We start from the raw sequence: 15,535 nt of genomic DNA, 5'->3' as shown, positions 1-15,535 counted from the left end.
GTGCAGTCGCCGGAAGTTGATGTCAGATTTACACATGTAGTGCAAAAAAATTTACAAGGATGATACCAGAACTGAAAGGTGATAACTATCAGGAAAGACTGAGAAGAGGGTGACCTGACAAAGATCTTTAAAATTATGAAGGGGTTTGATCGGATAGATGTGGAGAAAACTAGGGGCCATAAATATAAGATCATCACTAATAAATCCAATAAAGAATTCAGGAGAAACTTCTTTACCTAGAGTGGTGAGAATGTGGAACTAGCAACCACAGGGAGTGGTTGAAGCAAATTGCATTGACGCATTTAATGGAAGCTAGATAAGCACATGAGTGAGAAAGGGTATGCTAGCAATGTGAAATGAAGAGGGAGGGGAGGAGATTGTGTGGAGCATGTTTCTGTGCTGTAGATTCCACTTAATATAAATAAGTATAAAGGTGGTGCATTTTTGCATTGTAGGTAATTCTACATAAAATGGAGTGTGGCAGAGCTCCTGTGGCGTTACTAATGAAGCTTCAATTTAATCCTAGACAACAGGGAACCCAGCTCATTAAAAAATAACTGCACTGGGGGAGGGGAGGTGACATGCCTATCGAAATGTGGCAAGTACAACTTCAAGGAGTTACAATGGCATATTATGATCGAGAAATGCCTCTATCGACTACAGAATCAATTCATATTAGTAGACTGGGGAGAGAGAGAGAGAGAGAGAGAGAGAGAGAGAGAGCGAACGAGAAAGCGAAAGAAAAGAGAAAGAAAGAAAAAGAGAGATAAAGAAAGAGAGAGAAATAAATTATTTTATATGCCTCTTCGCACATAACTAAAATTCATTGTGGGAATACTGTCCCCTTCCCCCAATCAACTACTGAATCAAAATTAGACTGAATCATGTTTGAGAAAGAATGAAAAAGAACATTCTTTTCCATAGCTCCTTTCCTGATCTCAGGACATCCCAAAATGTTTCACAGCCAATGAAGTACTTCTGAAGTGTAGTTACTGTTGCAATGTAGGAAACACAGCAACCAATTTGCGCACAGCAAAATTCCACAAATAGCAACGTGTTAGCAACCAGATCATCTGTTTTAGTGATTTTGGTTGAGGGATAAATATTGGCCAGGGCACTGGGGAGAACTCCTCTGCTGTTCTTCAAAATAGTGCCATGGGATTTTTTTACGTCCACCTGAGGGCGCAGACGGGACCTCGGTTTAACATCTCATCTGAAAGACGGCTCCTCTGACACTGCAGCATTCCCTCATTACTGCAATGGGAGTGTCAGCCTGGATTATGTGCTCAAGTTTCTGGAGTAGGACAATGAACCCACAACCTTCAGACTCAAAAGGTGAAAGTGCGACCTGTTATGTATGGAGAAAGAGTCAGACTGAACACTGAGCTCAAAGTAAAGTGTGACCGTAGTCTTTTATTGCAGGTCTCCAGAGTGCCTCTCCAACCAGTAAGGCCACCTGTGCTTCCAAGGGATTATGGGATCCCTTGGGACTCCAGGGGATGAGCCCTCTGGTGGCTGTACAGAGTAAATACAAGTCCACATATATAACAACAGTTCCCCCCAAAGTCAACAGTGTAACTATTTACAATGTGAGTCGATCTGGGGCCCTTCTTGCCTTGGTTGATCGTCTCAGTGTGAAGGCTGGTGTTGTTAAATCATTTGTTGGGCCCTCGCTGGGTTGCTGTGCAGCTGGCCTTGCTGGGTTGCCTGGTGTGTTGGGTCCTGCTGGACTGCTGTGGATGACGGGTTCTGCTTCGTGGTCAACCGTGGTGCTGGTTGCCACTGGTGTGTATGTTGGGGGATCAAAAAAGGTAGGGTCCAAGGTGGGTTGCTCAGGATAGTCCGTGAATCTGAGTTTGATTTGGTCCAAGTGTTTCCGGTGAACGAGTCCATTTGAAAGTTTGACCCGAAACACCCTGCTCCCCTCTTTGGCCACGACAGTGCCGGGAAGCCACTTGGGACCTTGTCCATAATTCAATTGAAATACAGAATCATTGATTTCAATCTCGCGTGACACATTTGCGCTATCATGGTATGCACTTTGTTGAAGCCGCCTGCTCTCAACCTGTTCATGTAGATCAGGGTGAACCAATGAGAGCCTTGTCTTAAGTGCTCTTTTCATGAGCAGTTCAGCAGGTGGAATCTCAGTGAGCGAGTGGGGTCTCGTGCTGTAACTAAGCAGGACTTGGGATAGGTGAGTCTGCAGTGAGCCTTCAGTTACCCTCTTCAAGCCTTGCTTGATGGTTTGCACTGCTCTCTCTGCCTGACCATTGGATGCTGGTTTAAACGGGGCAAATGTGACATGTTTGATCCTGTTACGGGTCATGAATTCTTTGAACTCAGCACTGGTAAAACATGGTCCGTTGTCACTCACCAGGACATCGGGTAAGCCGTGGGTGGCAAACATGGCCCGCAGGCTTTCAGTAGTGGCAGCGGACGTGCTAGCCGACATTATCTCACATTCAATCCGCTTGGAATAAGCGTCTACAACCACAAGGAACATTTTACCCAAGAACGGCCTGCATAGTCGACGTGTACCCTAGACCACGGTTTGGAGGGCCAAGGCCATAACCTTAGCGGCGCCTCCCTGGGTACATTGCTTAACTGCGAGCATGTATTACATCTGTGAATGCAGGACTCTAAGTCCGCATCGATACCGGGCCACCACACGTGGGATCTAGCTATCGCTTTCATCATTACGATGCCTGGGTGGGTACTGTGAAGGTCATTGATGAAGGTGTCTCTGCCTTTCTTGAGAACCACTATTCGATTGCCCCACAGAAGGCAGTCTACTTGTATAGACATTTCATCTTTGTGCCGCTGGAACGGTTTTATCTCTTCCTACATTTCCACTGGAACACTGGATCAGCTCCCATGAAGCACACAGCTTTTGACTAGGATAATAAGGGGTCCTGGCTTGTCCAGGTTTTGATCTGCCGGGCAGTGACGGGTGATTACTCACTCTCAAATGCTTCCATAACCATGGCGAGATCTGCGGGCTGCGCCATTTCCACCCACGTGGTGGGCAATGGCAGCCTACTGACCGCATCGGCGCAGTTTTCTGTGCCTGGCAGATGGCGTAGTTGTATGTGGACAACGTGAGCGCCCATCTCTGGATGCAGGTCGATGCGTTGGTATTTATCCCTTTACTCTCAGAGAACAGGGATATAAGTGGCTTATGGTCAGTTTCCAATTCGAATTTTAGTCCAAACAGGTATTGATGCATTTTCTTTACCCCATAGACACACGCTAACACTTCTTTTTCAATCATGCTGTAGACTGTCTCAGCCTTGGACAGACTCCCGGATGCATAAGCAAACGGTTGCAGTTTCCCAAAATCATTAGCTTATTGCAATACACACCCGACGCATCACATGCTAGTACCAAACGTTTATATGGATCATACAACACAAGCAATTTGTTTGAGCATAACAATTTTCTCGCTTTTACAAAGGCATTTTCTTGGCTTTTGCACCAAACCCATATGTCCCCTTTTCATAGTAAGACATGCAATGGTTCTAACAATGTGCTAAGACCCAGTAAGAAGTTACTAAAGTAGTTCAGGAGTCCCAGAAACGACCGCAGCTCCGTCACGTTCTGTGGCCTTGGTGTGTTCTCGATTGCCTCCGTCTTCGCGTTGGTGGGCCTGATGCCGTCCGCCGCAATATCTCCTTCCCAAGACTTCAGGCGGCACGAAAACGCACTTCGAGCATTTTAACCAGAGCCCCACACGGTTGAGTCGACTAAGAACCTCCTCCAGGTGCTGCAGATGCTGAACTGTGTTCCGACCTGTGACCAAGATGTCATCCTGGAAGACCACGCTGTGCGGGACCAACTTCAGTAAGCTTTCCAGGTTTCTCTGGAATATCGCCGCCACTGATCGAATTCCGAACGGGCATCTGTTCGAAACAAAAAGACCTTTGTGCGTGTTGATGCAGGTGAGGGCCTTCGATGATTCCTCCAGTTCCTGGTCATGTAGGCTGAAGTTGGTTCCAGCTTCGTGAATGTCTTTCCTCCCGCCAGCGTTGCAGAGAGGTCGTCGGCCTTTGGTAGTGGGTATTGGTCCTGCAGGGAGAAACAATTGATAAATACTTTGTAATCGCCACAGATTCTGATGGTGCCGTCTCCCTTGAGAACAGGAATGATCGGACTAGCCCACTCGTTGAACTCGATCGGTGAAATTATGCCCTCTTTTTGCAGCCGGTCTAGCTCGATCTCTACCCTTTCTCTCATCATGTGGGGTACTGCTCTCGCCTTGTGATGGATGGGTTGCACCCCCGGAATTAGGTGGATCTGCACTTTTGCTCCTTGGAATTTCCCGATGACTGGTTCGAACAGCGAAGAAAATTTGTTTAAGACCTGGGCACACGATAGCGATAGCGACGGACGTCGTCCCAGTTCCAGCGTATCTTTCCCAGCCAGCTCCTGCCGAGCAGCATGGGACCATCGCCTGCTACCACCCAGAGAGGTAGCTTGTGTACCGCTCCATCGTATGAGACCTTTACTGTAGCACTGCCGATTACAGGAATCAGTTCTTTTGTGCAAGTTCTTAGTTTCGTGCGAACTGGAGTTAAGACTGGCCTTGAGGCCTTGTTGCACCACAATCTTTCGAAAGTCTATTTGCCCATGATGGACTGGCTCGCGCCCGTGTCCAGCGCCATTGACTCCGGGAGTCCATCTAGTTCAACATTATCTTTTTTTTTAAATTTCAAAATATACTTTATTCATATAAAAATTTGTACAGTACATTCAAAAGCAGTTCAGTACATTTAGCTGTGGTCAGCAATCCCACACACTACATTTGGGTGCTGACGGCAGTTCCGTTCGATACATTTCCTTGCTTTTCAGTTCAAGTACAATTCGGTACAATGCGGGATACATTGTAGTACATTCAACAAATTACATTACATGTGTCACTATACAGTACACGGAATGGGTGACGGTACATTTACACCTTTCCTTTCCAACGTGCATCACAAAACAGACCTTGCATTGTACATGGCACTACATAGGTGTTTACCTATGATCATGGTGCTCCATGTACACAAAAAAGAAGTTACAAGTACGGCCCGAGGGGAGTTGTGTACTGATTCCTGCCCCCGGGTTTACCGTGGCAGAAGGGCTTTAAACTGTGGCCCTTCCCCACCGTGCCTTTGCTGCGACTGCACCAATTTTCAGTGCGTCCCTCAGCACGTACTCCTGGATCTTGGATTGCGCCAGTCTACAACACGCAGACGTGGACATCTCCTTGCTCTGGAAGACCAGCAAGTTTCGGCAAGACCAAAGAGCATCTTTGACCGAGTTGATGGCCCTCCAGCAGCAGGTGATGTCTGTCTCGGTGTGTGTCCCTGGGAACAGCCCGTAGAGCACAGAGTCCTGTGTTACGGAGCTGCTCGGGATGAACCTCGACAGCAACCACTGCATCTCTTTCCAAACCTGCCTTGCGAAGGCGCAATCCTGAAGGAGATGGGTGACAGTCTCGTCCGCCCCGCAGCCGGCCCGGGGGCACCGTGCCGTGCTGCTGAGATGTTAGCTGTGCATGAACGCTCTGACGGGTAAGGCCCTCCTCACCGCCAACCAAGCTACGTCTTGGTGCTTGTGTGACAGCTCTGGCGATGAGACATTCTGCCAAACGAGTTTGACAGTCTGTTTGGGGAACCACCCGACAGGGTCCACCCTCTCCTTCTTTCGTAGGGCGTCCAGGACGTTACGTGCTGATCACTGTTTTATGGCCTTGTGGTCAAAGGTTTTTTTTGCAAAAAACATTTCCACGAAGGACAGGTGGGCAGGCATGGTCCAGCTGGTGGGGGAATTTCGCGGCAGCGTGGCCAGGCCCATCCTTCGCAGCAAAGGGGACAGCTAGAACCTCAGCACGTAGTGACACTTGGTGTTTGCGTACCGGGGGTCTGTGCACAGCTTGATGCAGCCGCACACAAAGGTGGCCATCAGGATGAGGGCCACATTCGGAACATCCTTTCCTCCACTGTCCAGAGATTTGTACATTGTGTCTCTGCGGACATGTTCCATTTTGGACCTCCAGACAAAGTGGAAGACGGCCCGGGTAACTGCCGCGGCACAGGAGCGAGAGATGGGCCAGACCTGTGCCACGTGTAGCAACCCCGAGAGCACCTCACTCCTGATGACCAGGTTCTTTCCTGCCATGGAGAGGAAGTGCAGCTTCCACCATCCCAGTTTTTGCTTCACTTTGGCAATACGCTCTTCCCAGTTTTTGCCACACGCCCCGAACCATATTCCCAACACCTTCAGGTAATCTGGTTTAACGGTGAAGGGAATAAAGGATCGGTCGGTCCAGTTGCCAAAGAGCATGGCCTCACTTTTGCTGTGATTGACCTTTGCTCCCAAGGCCAGTTCAAACTGGTCGCAGATTGCTCACAATCTGCGGACCGACTGCGGATCCGAGCAAAAGACGGCGATGTCGTCCATGTACAGGGAGGTCTTGACCTGAGCGCCTCCGCTGCCTGGGATTGTCACCCCTCTAATGCCCGCATCCCTCCTGATGGACTCGGCAAAGGGTTCGACACAACACACAAACAAGACAGAGGAGAGAGGACAGCCTTGCCTGACTCCAGATTAGATTGGAAAGCTTTCAGTTTCCCACCCGTTGATTTGAACTGCACCACTGATGTCTGCGTAGAGCAGTTGTACCCAATTGCGGATACTCTCCCCAAACCCCATTTTGGAGAGCACGTCCATCAGGTACGTGTGCGATATACTGTCAAAGGCTTTCTCCTGGTCTAAGCTGATTAAGCAGGTGTCCACCCTCCTGTCCCGCATGTAGGCGATCGTATTCCTGAGTAGCGCGAGGCTATCAGAGATCTTCTTGCCTGGGACAGTGCAGGTCTGGTCCAGGTGAATCACCAGCTCAAGAGCAGACTTGACCGTGTTGGCGATGACCTTTGACAGGATCTTGTAGTCCACATTGAGCAGCGAAATGGGCCGCCAGTTTTTGATATCCTCCCTCTCCCCCTTCTGCTTGTAGATGAGGGTGATGATGCCTTTCCAAAGTTATAAGGCAATTTGCGATTTAATAATTGTTGGTCAGATTAGTGTGTTGGCTCTCGGCCTTTTGGCTAAGATCAAGTGTAGTCTCGGTTGATTGGGCATTCATATGCAAATTGATTGATTGCAGAAACTCGTTTTTTCAGTTTTGCTGGCTCTGGCCTTTTGGCATAGGCCAAGCAGCAATTGGAGAGAAGAGGAAAATCTGCATATCGACCGACCAGTGGGGCCCGCCAAGGTGCCGGACTGGCACCACAACGGATTGAAGGCTTCGGCCAAAATACACATCGAAAGGACGAATCTGCAACCCGGATGGCGGCCAACCGAGCGGCGAACCAGGGCGTCCGAAACACCATCCGAGTGACGGTAAAGAAAGTGGATGGACAGACAACGATCAACCGGGACCTTTTCGTGAAGAAAATCCTGCTGGGAACATGTGGCATGAAAGTCACCGACGTCTTCGCCTTGCAGGACCTTCCAAAGAGAGGTTACTTTGATGTGACCTTCAGAACCGTCACCCTATGCCTGAAGTTCCTGAAGGGACTGAAGGAGGCGAGTGAACCGCTGCGCTCAGTGCTGACTTGGGAGCCACTGTTCACCCTCCCATCGCAGAGAAGACGCACAATCACAGTGCAGATGTACAACCCCTGGTCATTGACGTGCTGACTTCCCTCGCCAGGTATGTCGATGGGGCAGGAAACAGCAGCGACTTGAAAGACTTGCACGGGATTTGGACCAGCAAGCGCCAGATCCAGGTCACCATGAAGGTGGACGCCAGCGGAACCATCCTGCACCCCTCCTCCAGCTTCGCCATCGGAGGAAGGCGGGGCTACATGGTGTACGCTGGCCAACCCAACGTGTGCCGCACCTGCGGGAAGGCAGGCCACGTGGCGGCAAGCTGCAAAACTGTCATCTGCCGAAACTGCAAGAACGAAGGCCACCAGACAAAGGACTGTAAGGAGACCAAGTGCTGCAACCTCTGTGGTCTGGCTGGGCACCTTTACAAAAACTGCCCCAAACGCAACTTCAGCTATGCGCACGCAGCAAAGAACATTGCACGAGAGGAGGAGGAAGCTGAGGAACACAACGCTCCAGAGGAGACCCACACCCTCCGCCCGACCAACGCCCTGGGCAAAGAAGCAACCGCCCTCGTGGACTCGGAACAAGTCAGCCAGGAAGAGAAGCCTGCTACGGTGAGCTGCGAGACACCAGCAGCCAGCAGTGAAGCTCTCCCCCAGCGCACCGAGTCCAGGAACGAGGAGACAGCAGACGATGAAGTGGGATGGGAGACCATCAAGAAAAAGGCCCACAAGTGTAAGGAGAACAGGTGAGCAAGGGCCCCTGCGGAAACGACAGGGACGAGGCGGCTAACAACCACATCAGACAGCAGCAACGGCAGCTCATCTGATGAGGAAAGGCGAGAAAAAGCCCTTTACTACAGCCACCAAAACAAGAGGCAATACGCTAACCCACAGCCACAGGCGACCGGGAGCAGTGAAGCGACCAGCGCAGCCACGCTCCAGGAACCCGCGAGCAGCCAAGCGCCTAGCGAACACGAGCTCCAGAATACCGGGAGCGAAGAAGCGACCAACGCAGACCAGCTCCGGGAGAACGGGAGCAGCGAAGTGCCCAGCAGATCCCACCTCCGGAATACCGGGAGCGACGCAGCGATCGAAGCACACCAGCCCGAGACCAACGCGACTGATGAAAAGAGGGAACCACCAACACCAGGCGAGGACAGTGCAGAGGACATATCGGACCTTATAACAGCACTGCAGCAGTCCCCTGGTCGAAACACTCCCATGGTAGAGGATGACGACCACGCCAGCCCAGGTGCAACAGACTTGTATAGTTTAAACCTATGCATGACGGAACTGGCCACTGGGCAGACTTCGGACTTAAAGGACGATTTATTTGAAGTGTAATGTTTGTAACTGTAAACAGTAACTTTAAAATGGATTTAAAAATAGCTACTATTAACGTGCGTAGCGTAAAATCCACTACGCGATGTGTTTCCACCTTGGGGTACCTCGCCAAGGTCAAAGCGGACCTGCTGTTCTTGCAGGAGTGCGGTCTGCCGCACTCCAGCAGTGGTCATGGTGGTGGGCCCATGGACCATCCATATGGTCAGGAGGCAACGACTGCCGGTCTTCCGGCCTAGGCATTCGGCTGCGGGGAGGCCACTTTACCATCACCGAAGTTAAGGAGGTGGTGGGCAGCCGCCTCCTCGTAGCAGATGTAATGTACAAAAATTCCCCTCTAAGGCTAATTAACGTGTATGTCTCGCCTCTCAGAAGCGAGCGGCTGGCCCTCTTCCAGCAGCTCCCACTGCTGCTGGCGACGTCTAGGCCGGTCATTCTGGGCAGTGACTTCAACTGCATCATCAATGCAGCTGGACGATCCAGCAGAGCCGACAGCAAACTGGACACCACGTCCAGACTCCTGATGGATGCGGTAAAAGATGCCAAGCTGTGTGACGTCTTCAGCAACCCTGCAGACGGAGCACCGCTCAGATACACCTGGTCGAGACCAGATGGGTCCGTCCGTTCCAGAATAGACGTCGTGTTTGTGTCTCACATGCTCAAGGTTAGATCCACCGACGTCACGCCGGTGTTCTTCTCTGACCACTGCCTCCTACTGGCCGACTGTCGCCCACAGGAAAACCAGAAAGTTTGCAGAGGGATATGGAAGCTGAACGTGAAACTGTTGACTCCGGAAAACGTTGAGGAACTCAAAAGGGATTATAAAGGTTGGAGAACCGTAAAACCCCTCTGCGATTCCCCGATGGTGGGAAACAATCAAGACGAACATCAAGAGGTTCTTCATCCTCAAAGGTGTTCAGGAGGAGAGAGGGAGACAGAGGGAATTGTCCCAACTCCAGACGAATATGCAAAACCTGCTCCTGCTGCAGTCGATGGGGGTCGATGTCGCGGAGGAACTCGAAGAGGTGAAGGGCCAGCAAGCCTTGCTCTTTGCCTCAGAGTCCTCCAAGATCATCTTCCACTCCAGAGTCCGCTCCGTCGAGAAGGATGAGACGTGTTCGCACTTCTTCTTCCAAAAGGTACACAGGGGGCGCTCTGATCACCAGCCTAAAGGAAGAAGACGGTTCTGTGACGTCTTCGCAGCCTGACATGCAGAAGATCAGCAAATCCTTCTATGTCAGGCTGTACGACGTCAAGCCCAGTCTTCCAGTCTTTCCTGTCGTCTATTTCGGAGGTCTTAGACGACAGCGAGCGGGAGAGTCTGGATCACCCGCTAACTCTGGATGAGCTGATAAAGGCCGTCCGGTCTTTAGAGATGAATAAAACTCCCGGAAGCAACGGCTTACCGGTCGAGTTGTATTCGGCTCTGTGGGACTAGATGGGCCCAGACCTGCTGGAAGTGTACGGGGATATGCTTCTGGCTGGCAGCATGTCAGAATCGATGAGGAAAGGCATCATCACCCAACATTCAGCATTTTTTTTATTTTTTTTTATTTATTCGTAGCCAATCTTTCCAATTCTTTGTCAGATCACAAACGCCAGAGGTCACCTTGCACACATCAAGGATCACCCTGCGCTAATGCTCTTAGCCAAAAGGCCTAGAGCCCAAGCACCGTTCCTGGAAGTACTGCAATACCAGGTTCGTGCCATGGAGGTGGATGGGTCAGCAACCCCACACACCTCCGTGGAGGTGGATGGGTCAAGCCACCCCACCCACCTCCTATTTCCAAAAAGCATAGGAGAACCACCTTCCTGGTCCAGGGAGAACCACGTTGGGGTCATGGTTACTCCCCCGTCAGGTCAATTACGCATGATCTTAGCCAAAAGGCCGAGAAGCGATCATTTTTAAAAAAAATTTTCGTTGCCAATCTTTCCAATTCTTTGTCAAATCACAAACGCCAGAGGTCACCTTGCACACATCAAGGATCACTCTGCGCCAATGCTCTTAGCCAAAAGGCCGAGAGCTACTGCACCGTTCCTGGAAGTACTGCAATACCAGGTTCGTGCCATGGAGGTGGATGGATCAAGCCATCCCACCCACCTGATCATTATCAGGGGACAATCCGTGGTGAATGTGTGCACTCCATGTACCTCTGCCTCCTCGGTTTGAAGCTCTGGTTCGTCGTGATCCTCCTCTGCAACATGGTGGTTTGCAGATTTAACAGGATTTGCAGTTCGCCTGCACACCGCTGGAGGTGTCCCATTGTTCCACAGCCCTTGCAAACGTACCCTTTGAATCGGCATGAATGGAAACGATGATCACCCCCGCAGTGCTAACAAGGTGTTCATGGCCTTGCATTCATCACCCTCGATGGTGGACTCAGACATCTGTGGACCTGCCCTGTATGTTACGATTCAAAAACAACATCACTTTGTTCACAGTACTTGTAGCAGCACTTGTGCACTGAGAGATTTGCTTCGTATTGTTACTGGTGGCAATGAACGCCTGGACTATCACTATGGCCTTACTCAAGGTTGGGTCTCTACAGTCAAAAGTTTGCGAAGTATAGTTTCGTGGCCAATGCCAAGTACGAAAAAGTCTGTGAGCATGTGCTCCAAATGTCCTTCAAATTCGTAATGTCCTGCAAGGCACCTTAGCTCGGCGACATAACTCGCCACTTCCTGACCTTCAGAACTTTTGTAGGTGTAGAACCGGTACCTCACCATCAAAACATTTTCCTTCCGGTTCAAATGCTCTTGGACCAGTGTGCACAAATCATCATACGATTTCCCCGTGGGTTTCGCTGGAGTGAGCAGATTCTTCATGAGGCCATACGTTGGTGCCCCACAAATGGTGAGGAGGATCGCCCTTCGTTTGGCAGCGGTTTCTTCCCCATCTAGCTCGTTGGCCACGAAATATTGGTCGAGCCACTCCACAAAAGTTTCCCAATCATCTCCCGCTGAGAATTTCTCCAGGATACCCACTGTTCTCTACATCTTTGGGATCACTATCTGTATCTCGTCACTAGTTATTATGTATGAAGAAAGAGTCAGACTGAACACTGTGAGCTCAAAGTAAAGTGTGATCGTAGTCTTTTATTGCAGGTCTCCAGAGTGCCTCTCCAACCTGTGAGGCCTCCTTAAATACCTTTACTCCCAAGGGATTCTGGGATCCCTTGGGACTCCAGGGGATAAGCCCTCTGGTAGCTGTACAGAGTAAATACAAGTTTACATATATAACACTACTCACTGAGCCACAGATGACACCTAGAAATGCAAGTTCTTTCTCGTCACTGCAGCCTAGAAAGGAAGTAGGATGGGACCTTATGGGGATTTATAAAATATTGAATGTAATGGAAAAGGTTAACCCTGAGCACTATTAACATGTTAATAAAATCACAATAGCAAAGCAAGGCCATGTAGGTACAAACTGGTTGAAGGCAATTTGAGGATTAAGGTGATGGGACACTGCTTAACACACACAGCTGAATGGGGGGTGGGGGAAGATTTTGATGACAGTGAGCTGGGTGGGTCTAAGAGCCTCCCACACTTTTATGAACATGGATCGTTCCTGGGATCTCCCTCAGATATTTTCAGCACAGCACCACATCAGGAGATGTATTTACCCACTGAACCTTAGATGCAGCCAAAGGTGGTGGGGAGTGAGGGGTTGGGGCAGGAGGGTTGTTTATATTTTTTCCAGAATAGTTACGTTGAAAGTACGTTTCATAACAGGGTCGTGTAGTGGCAAGGGGTCTCACTGCTCATTGGGTATATCTTAGACACAACAACAACTTGCATTTATATAGCACCTTTAAAGTTCCAAGGTACCGAGGGGCAAACAAAGATTAATGAGAGATTAATGAGATTAATAACAATAATGAGAGCAATGATGAACCCTTCCATTAACCACAAATGTATTCATTCATTCTAAAGTGACGTTGGCGTCAAGTAGTCTACTTGCGAGTAATTCATGATTCTCCTTTGGCTGTTGTCACACTTCAGATCGACAATCAGTAACAAGAGAGCTCACACTTCGACACAACTGCCACAGCAACACACCAACCGTTGCATTCTAAAGGAGCTGGGATCTTCAGTAATACTTTATTGATATATATCCAATAAAAATCATAGAATAGTACAGCACAGAAGGAGGCCAATCGGCCCATCGTGTCTGCGCTGGCTCTTTCGAAGAGCAATCCAATTAGTCCCACACCTCTGCTCTTTCTCCATTTCCCTGCAATTTTTTCTGTTCAAGAATTTATCCAATTACCTTTTGAAGGCGTCTATTGAATCTGTATCCATCGCTCTAACAGGCAGTGCATTCCAAATCCTAACCACTCGTTGCATAAAAATGTTTTTCCTCATGTTGCCTCTGGGTTCTTTTGCCAATCACCTTAAATCTGTGCTTACTGACCCATCTGTTAAGTATGGAAGAACTCCACAAGACTGAGTACTGTGAGCTAAAACTGATGTGACCTTAGTCTCTTTAATACAACTCCAGAGTGCCTAAGCAGCATGGCAGACAATCTTTTATACCCCCTTGCACAAGGTGTGCAGGTGACCCTTGGGCCTCCAACAGTTGCGCCCTCTGGTGGCAAGTCTTACACAGTTACAATGTTTACATACCGTATATACTCGCGTATCCTACGATCTCACATATCATGCGACCCCTAAATTTTCGTCCCCAAAACATGATTTTATCATATATCCTATGTATCATGCGAGTCACTTTTTTGAGATACCAGATGACACTAGGCTAGGTTTTCAAACAAGTTTAACAAGTACCCAACACGTAACAAGTACCCTAACACATAACAACGATCGAATACAGACCTTAACAACCGAATCATGAAACGACTCTTCCGCCGTAAACAACCAAATGAGAAACAGCTGTTTTGCTGTTTCTCATTACGATAATAAACAGTTACCGTATTTCGTTCCAAATCTCATCTAAGGTAGTAAACTATGACAAATATATTTTTACATTCTACCCTTAGCCACTATGGAGAAAAGATCTGCGAAGAAATATACTGCCAAATTTAAGCTGCAAGTTGTTGCCGAAGCGGAACAAAGCAACAACGTTAAAGCTGCAAAGCTGTTTGGTGTCGGAGAAAGCTGTGTCCGAAACTGGAGAAAACAAAAAGAAAAATTGAAGGAAACTCCTTCCTATAAATGCGCAAATCGCGGGTCGAAATGTCATTGGCCGCATTTAGAAGATAGAGTATCAAAGTGGGTGTCCGAAAATCGAGAAAATGGTTATATTATAACACGATCTAAAATAAGACTTTATGCTTTACGAGAAGCAAGAAAAATGGGCATTCGTGTGTTTACTGCCTAACAGCCTAATCTTGGCCAGCACTTCACACCCGTAAATTTTGTATCTCGCGTATCATGCTACCCCCCAAATTTAGGTTACAATTTAGGTCTTCAAAAGTTGCATGATACGCGAGTATATACGGTACATAAAAACCATCAGCCATTGGAAACCATTTCTCTTTATTTACTTGTCTAAAGCCTTCATAATTTTAAACACCTCTATTAAATCTCCTCTTAGCCTGCTTATATTGCCCAAACATCTTGAGGTGAATTTGGAGAGTAGAAACTACAGTTACGTAGGCAAACCTGGCAGACACTTCACACAAGTAACATCACTCACACATCGGTGAACAGAAAGAAAGACTCAAAAGCCTTGGAACATGGCTCTCCCTTCAGCACTCCACAGAAGTGTCAGCATAGATTGTCATCTCAAGTATAGATAGTTCCATCGTGTCAGCTGTGGCTCAGTGGGTAGCACTCTCGTCGAAGGTCATGTTGCACACTAGAGACTTGAGCACATAATCCAGGCTGACACTCCAGTGCCAGTACTGAGAGAGTGCTACTCTGTCAGAGGTGCCGTCTTTCGGGCTCTTGCCTCAGCTCATCCACTGCTGAAGCCCTCATCCATGCCTTTGTTACTTCTAGACTCGATTATTCCAACACACTCCTGGCTGGCCTCCCACATTCTATCCTATGTAAACTTCAGGTGATCCAAAACTCAGCTGCCCATGTCCTAACTCGCACCAAGTCCCGCTCACCCATCATCCCTGTGTTCGCTGACCTACATAGGCTTCCGGTTAAGCAACGCCTCGATTTCTAATCCTTATTTTCAAATCCCTCCATAACCTCGCCCCTCCCTATCTTTGTAATCTCCTCCAGCCACACCCACCTTCCCCCACCCTCCAACATAAGAACATAAGAAATAGGAGAAGGAGTTGGCCATTTGGCCCCTCGAGCCTGCTCTGCTATTTAATAAGATCATGTCTGATCTAATCATGGATTCAGCTCCACTTCCCCGCCCGCTCCCCATAACCCTTTATTCCCTTATTACTTAAAAATCTGTCTATCTCTACCTTAAATACATTCAATGACCCAGCCTTCAAAGCTCTGTGGGGCAGAGAATTCCAGATTTACAACCCTCATAGAAGAAATTCCTCCTCAACTCAGTATTAAATGGGCGACCCGTTATTCTGGGACTATGCCCCCCTAGTTCTAGTTTCCCCCATATGAGTGGAAATATCCTCACTGCATCCACCTTGTCGAGCCCCCTCATT

The 15,535-nt window shown here is 48.8% G+C and overlaps 1 protein-coding gene and 1 non-coding gene across 3 annotated transcripts in view; both read right to left on the bottom strand.

The window, feature by feature from the left end:
* The window catches only part of slc19a1 (solute carrier family 19 member 1), an 84,246-nt gene that overhangs the window by 55,611 nt on the left and 13,100 nt on the right, over positions 1–15,535 (bottom strand). The window lies entirely within an intron of this gene.
* Positions 10,646–10,842, bottom strand: LOC139260558 (U2 spliceosomal RNA). Its single transcript, XR_011592814.1, has one exon. It is a non-coding gene; the product is annotated as a U2 spliceosomal RNA (small nuclear RNA).

Source organism: Pristiophorus japonicus, chromosome 3, assembly GCF_044704955.1.
Source record: "Pristiophorus japonicus isolate sPriJap1 chromosome 3, sPriJap1.hap1, whole genome shotgun sequence".
Lineage (NCBI taxonomy): Eukaryota > Metazoa > Chordata > Chondrichthyes > Pristiophoridae > Pristiophorus > Pristiophorus japonicus.
Note: the sequence above shows the minus strand (reverse complement) of the source record. Positions and strands in the feature narration are given on the sequence as shown.